Source organism: Pteropus alecto, unplaced genomic scaffold (genome assembly GCF_000325575.1).
Source record: "Pteropus alecto unplaced genomic scaffold, ASM32557v1 scaffold121, whole genome shotgun sequence".
Taxonomy (NCBI): Eukaryota; Metazoa; Chordata; class Mammalia; order Chiroptera; family Pteropodidae; genus Pteropus; species Pteropus alecto.
In genome coordinates this window covers 1257088-1263116 of record NW_006434369.1, presented here as the reverse complement: position 1 = coordinate 1263116, position 6029 = coordinate 1257088, and positions in this window count along the sequence as shown.

Below are 6029 nucleotides of genomic sequence, written 5' to 3'. Positions count from 1 at the left end.
TTTTGGGCTTGAACAAAACATTTATATAAATTCTTTTCTATCCAAACAGATTGAAGCTTGCACTCTCTGGCTTGTTTAAAATATGGTAGTAAGGATTCCAGATTTAGATGGAGAAAGGAAAAAATACATATATACCCTTTTTATTATAAAATTTTTTTTTTCTGGGCTATTTTGGGTTTGGCTCATTTTTCAAAAGCTAGCCTGATGTTTATACTTGTAGATAAAACTTAACTGCTCCCACCCTGTATCTCCTTTGCTTCACAATGTACATAAAGACATGGATTTTTCTCCAAAAAAAAGAATATCTGCAGAATTTATCTGGAGATTGTTTTCCCATGTTGCTGACATATGCACTGCATGTAGAGAGCTCACATAATCAATTCTGTAAGATGACCCATTTTTTTCCTACTCCTGTATTCTCCAAGTATCTGTGTGTTTGTGATTTTTAATAGATCTTTTCTAAAGGCAGATTTTTAATAGATCTTTTAAAGCAATCTGAAAGTCCATCAGGAGGAAATGAAAGCAATGTATACTCAAGAATCCTTTGATTTTTCTTGTTCTTAATTATATACTATCTGCGCTTAAACCACAGTGGCCCTCTCTTACCTTTTACTGCTGAAAGGAATCATTATCCTGTCTTTTTGACTTGAAATTAATTTTTGTAAGAACTTGCTGTGATATTACAAGTAAACAAGTAGCTTGGCTACCCGAGGGAGAGGAAAAAAATGTAGATTCTTGTAAAATTGTAAAATTGGATTTCTTGGCCACATGAAAAGAGACAAGGGGAAATTTAGATGTGATTTTCTCTTTTCATTTAGGTTCTTAATAATATTTCGAACTATTTAGATATATATGTTTTCAAAAAGTAATTTCCACCTATACCAGAGACCACAGTCAAAACAAAACAAAACAAAATGCTCTAATGGTGTCAGAGCCAAGAAATCTATCAATATTTTTTTTTAACCCAGCAATGTTTACATTTCAGCATATAAATATAGCTTATCAAGCTGAAATAGAGTGTATTTTCTGATGTTGTAATTGATACTTCCTATACTTACTAGCTTTGAGAATCTCTAAAATAACATTTATTGTAAAGGTTTCTAACCATACTTAGAAATAGCCTTTCTTAACTGAATAAAATGTCAATTTATATTTGTTGAATAAAAGATTACCTGAGTTTGCTTCTCCTTCCAAAACCAAGCAATTGCATTTATTATTTTAGTAAGAGAACATTTTCACTCTTAGTCCATGCTACTTACTTGGCTTAGGTCAATGGACAATCATTTAAATATTTAAGTTCAAAGTTATAGAAATAAATGTCACTTTAAAATCAGTTAAGTAAAGGAAAATGTTAGCATATTTCATTAACATTTGTTAAAGGACAGATGCCTACTTTATATGTTAAGTACGCCTGTGTCCAGGCATCTAGTCAGATCGAATGTTTCTTGTTTGATTTATAATAAATTGACCACATTGAAATTGTTCAGTATAAGTTGTAATTGGTTGTCTAGGTTGGTAAAAATTTTTCTTTGCGTGGCTTTCAACCATTACTAGAAAAAAAAAAAAGTTAGGTGGGTCATAAACAAAATAAGCATATTTTAAAATGTCATTTATGCTGCCTTAGCTATATAGTTAAGCTTAACTTCTAGATATTCACTTTGACAGTGTATATCTATAGTATTAATTTTACCCATTGCCGTTGATCAAAAAGCCAAAAGAGCAATCATACTCAATCACTGCATCAATGATTTATTCATTAGGTAAATATTTTCTCATATGTGAGGCTGGCTTCTCCAGTTAAAAAGTTCAACAAGGACCAATGAGTTTTGGAGATGTTGTTGGGTAAACAAAACAGGGAAAAATAGCAGTTGGTCGTTTGCAGATACTAAACATAGTTAGATCTTGGGTTTAAGAGTTCCCCTTACTTCATTCTTTCCAATACCTAATGTGAAATAATTCCTATAAATTGAGGGCGGAGCTGGTGATCACACTAGACGCTTGGAGAAGATCTGCTCTCCTGATCTCACAAACAAGCTATATCCCTTCCAAACCATCTCCACACTTTTATAATATTGAAGATCTAATGAAAAACCAGTATGTGCCATTTGTGAAGTCATAAAAGCAGATTTTCAACATCATCATTTAAACCGTTAACAGTCCTTCAAATACCTTTAGGTGTCAAAGCTGTACATCACCTAGAACTATATGAGTCACTCTCTACATGTTTGTTTTTGTTTTGTTTACTCCTCCTTCCCATTAATCTCCTTCCACTCCTTTAAGTATGACTCTTGTGTTCCCAAGCAAAGGACTAAACAAACCATATTTTTGCTTTCACTCCTGATCACCTCTATAACAAAATGAATTTAGACTTGTCTTCCTCCCTCAGGATGATGCCGTCCAGGCTTCTTTTTCTCCATGCTCCTACTTTACTAGAGCCTTAGTCTGTTTCTCTGCGAGTCTCTAACCTGTTTACCTATGTGCCAGGCACATAGAAATTGCTTCACAAACATGAGTTGATTAATGAGTGAATAAATGAGTGAAGCCAAATTTCACGAGAAAGATAATAAAGCCTTCCTTTTGTAGATTTTTTGTAAAGGGCCAGACAGCAAATACTTCAGGCTTTTGGGACCATATAGTCTCTGTTACAACTACTGAACTCAGTCGGTGTAGTGAGAAAGCAGCCATAGACAGTATGTAAATGAATAAGTGTGGCCGTGTTCCAATAAAACTCTATTTAAAAATCAAGCAGTGGGCCAGCTTTTGGCTGTGGACTATAAGCTACAGCCCAGTGGGCCAGATTTTTAAATAAAGTTTTATTAGAACAAAGCTATACTCATTCATTTACAGTTTTCTGACCACTGGTATAATCATTACCTATGATATTTCGAGGGTGCGATTATACATGACATGTATACCGAAGAAAATCAATGTATTAAAAATGGAGAGAGATTCATACAAATTAATAAAAAACTAAGACAAAGAGTTAAATAATATTATTTGAGATAAGAACTCAATGCTAATCCACCAAATTTTATTCCCTAGATGATGACACAAATGTAATAGTTTAGTTTAAAATTCAAAGATGAAAGCAAGGATTGTCGCTCTTTCTTAAGATATAATGCTGTTATACATTCAATACATAAGAAAGAAGAATGTGAAATTTTTACTTTTCAAAATTATTCTTCTACTGCTGGTTACCTAGAGACAAGAAGGAAGCCCAACGAGATTGAACATGTGCAAAATGATGAATCTGAAAGCATTGCTGTTGTATCTCATTATCATTTGCAGATTCTTTTAATCAATTTATATATGGTGTGATTTCAACAAACTAAGTCAGATCTTTCCTTTTTCCCACCTCTCCAGTCCCTTCTCTATTAGATAGTAATTAAACTGCAATATTAGAAGTTCTGCAGGATCCTTTTTCATCTTTTCTCCTGTTCCACTGGATTCTCTTTCCTTTCTCCTCTGTTATGTGACAGTATACTGTTGGCCTCGGTTGATGATGTTGGAGGCAGTAAGCAAGTTCACATAGAAGCCTGGTTATTAGGCAACCTGTGTTTAAATCTCACTCTGAGGACCTACCAGCTATGCGACCTGGTGCACCTTAATCAGCTTCCCTAAGCTTGAAGTACCTCATTCATAAAATAAAGATAGTGATGGTACCTACCTCCCAGAAGTTTTTTAAGGTTGAAGTGAGGTCATGAACATAATAAAACTCTTCCAGTACTTTTTAAGTGTTCAATAAAATTTGACTGCTAGTACTACAGCTTCTACTACTGCTCTTGCTTTCATTACTGGAAGTTACTCTGCAGACAGAAGTGTGTATAATCTGGCATTAGGCTTTGAGATCTTAGTGGTATCATTATGGCTAACTCTTTTTAATGTGAGGGGTCACCTATTTATTTATCTTGGAGAATCAAATATCGGAAGTCCTGAAGCCAAGAGCAAAACAGACACAAAAGCCCCGAACAAGTCTAGAAGTATCCAAAATATACCAAGGAATTAAGTGTCACTGTTTCATATCTATTTTTTTTTTAATTGGTTGAGTGTGTTTCAGTACATTTTCTTCTAGGAATGTCTTAGGGGCACACTATATTTTTTGTTTGTTTAGAGTAAAGTTAAAGACTAATGGAATACAAAAGACTGCTATTCTGCCCGAGAGCTACAATATTCTTTTCTGAAAATTATGCTCAAGGCTTATACCCTCCAGAAAATTTATCCCAATTAAGTGGTTTAGGAGAAACACATGACCACTAGCAGTCCTTGCAGTTAAGCTGATTTTGTGTCAAATGGTTTTTTAAGAGCATTTGTTGTTCATCATTGTCTAGATAACTTCTCCCTTCCTTCCAGGCTTCTCTGTCGTGACTATGTTACCATTGAAACCTTTTCTCACCTCCAGATGTGGCCTAAGTTATTTTCTGTGTGAGCCCCTCTGAGTTCCCCAAGAAAAACACTTACTAACACTTGTTCTTATTCTCACTTTTCGCCTCTCTGATCACTCCCATTACTCTGTAAGGACCACAGGCAGGCATGTCTTTCTTTAGCACGATATTCCCAGCAACTAGTAGAGTGATAAGAGCATGCTAAGTGCTCAATAAATATTTGGGAAACAAATTTGATTGTCAGAGCCTTGTCCATTCCGTATATTCTAATAATTCATATTAAATAAATCACTTGAAATCTTGCTGTACTAGTAGTAGTAAGCATACATTAATGGTGAAATTCATGAGTTTTATCTATCTCGGTAGTCATAGAACATCACCTGAAAATGAAGAGTTTATCCATACGGTTATGGAATTTGTAAATGAGAAAATACATCCATTATTGGAACTCCTTTGGAGATAAGAACCAACTAATTATACTTTTTTATTTAGACATAATGAAGATGAGAAACCAGTTTTTTGTGAGTGGCAAAAATAAGAATTGTTATAAAGCAAGCATTTTGTACTAAAGAATGATCATTCTTTTGTGGCGATTTCATAAAACATGTATCTTATTCCAGGACTGAGACATGTTCTTAGTTCTAACAAGCCATTGAGAAGCCCATTAAATGAAAAGTGTTCAGGAAACATCAATTGAATTTGATATTTTGTCTTGTCTTTATATTTTCCTTTAATAAAAAAAAATCCTTTAGTTCTCTATCTACCTATAAAAATGTTACTTTGATGCTTTTAAGAACCCTTTTGTAACCCACAAAACTGCAGTGTATTAATAACAGAGAGGTATAGAGGCAGGGTGGGGGGTTGGGGTGTAATTGAACGTATCTGGTCTCCCTGGGGTTTCTCCCTTGCTGCTGCTAGTGGCCACAAATGGCCGTGTACCCCAGGGGGAGTGAATGCACAGCATGGAAGTGAAAGCCTTTTTGTGTTTCCTGCCAATTATTAGGTGTGATTGAATATTTTGAAAGAAGCCAGTACATAAAAATTGGCATTTGGCTAGTACCTTATAGAAGTGATCTCCCTCTCAAACCCCCATCCCTGCTTTCTTTTGAAATGTGATTCATGGATGTTAGATTATGCCTACCCCTCTTGTTATCAGAAGTAGACATCAATTTTAAAAAATCGCTCGATAGATATGGGGCAGACTATATTGAGTTTACTATATTTTTTCCTTCTCTAGCTACAATGAGTTTCTGTTTTTCTTTGTTCTGTTACAGGGACGACTTTAGTCCATCTTTTTGCAGCACCATAGTAATCAAAGTTCATGCCTCATATGAACTTCGGTTTAGATTTCTAGTTATAAGACTGAGGAATGCCAATATTGTTTTCCAGGAATGACCACTGGTACATTTCATTTATTGTATTTGCAGAATGAAAGGCATAACCAAATTCGTCATTTTTGCCACTTTATTGAGCAAATCTTCTTACGTTTCCTTTTGGGGAAAATATTCTATAGGATTTTGCATTTCACATTGTTTCAACAGAAAACACAGCAGTAGCAGGAGTAATGTTTGGCAATCCTTAACCTTTACTAGAAACTGAGGACTCTTAATTAAAGAATTAAGGAAGCCTCAGAGTTTGGATTTTTGT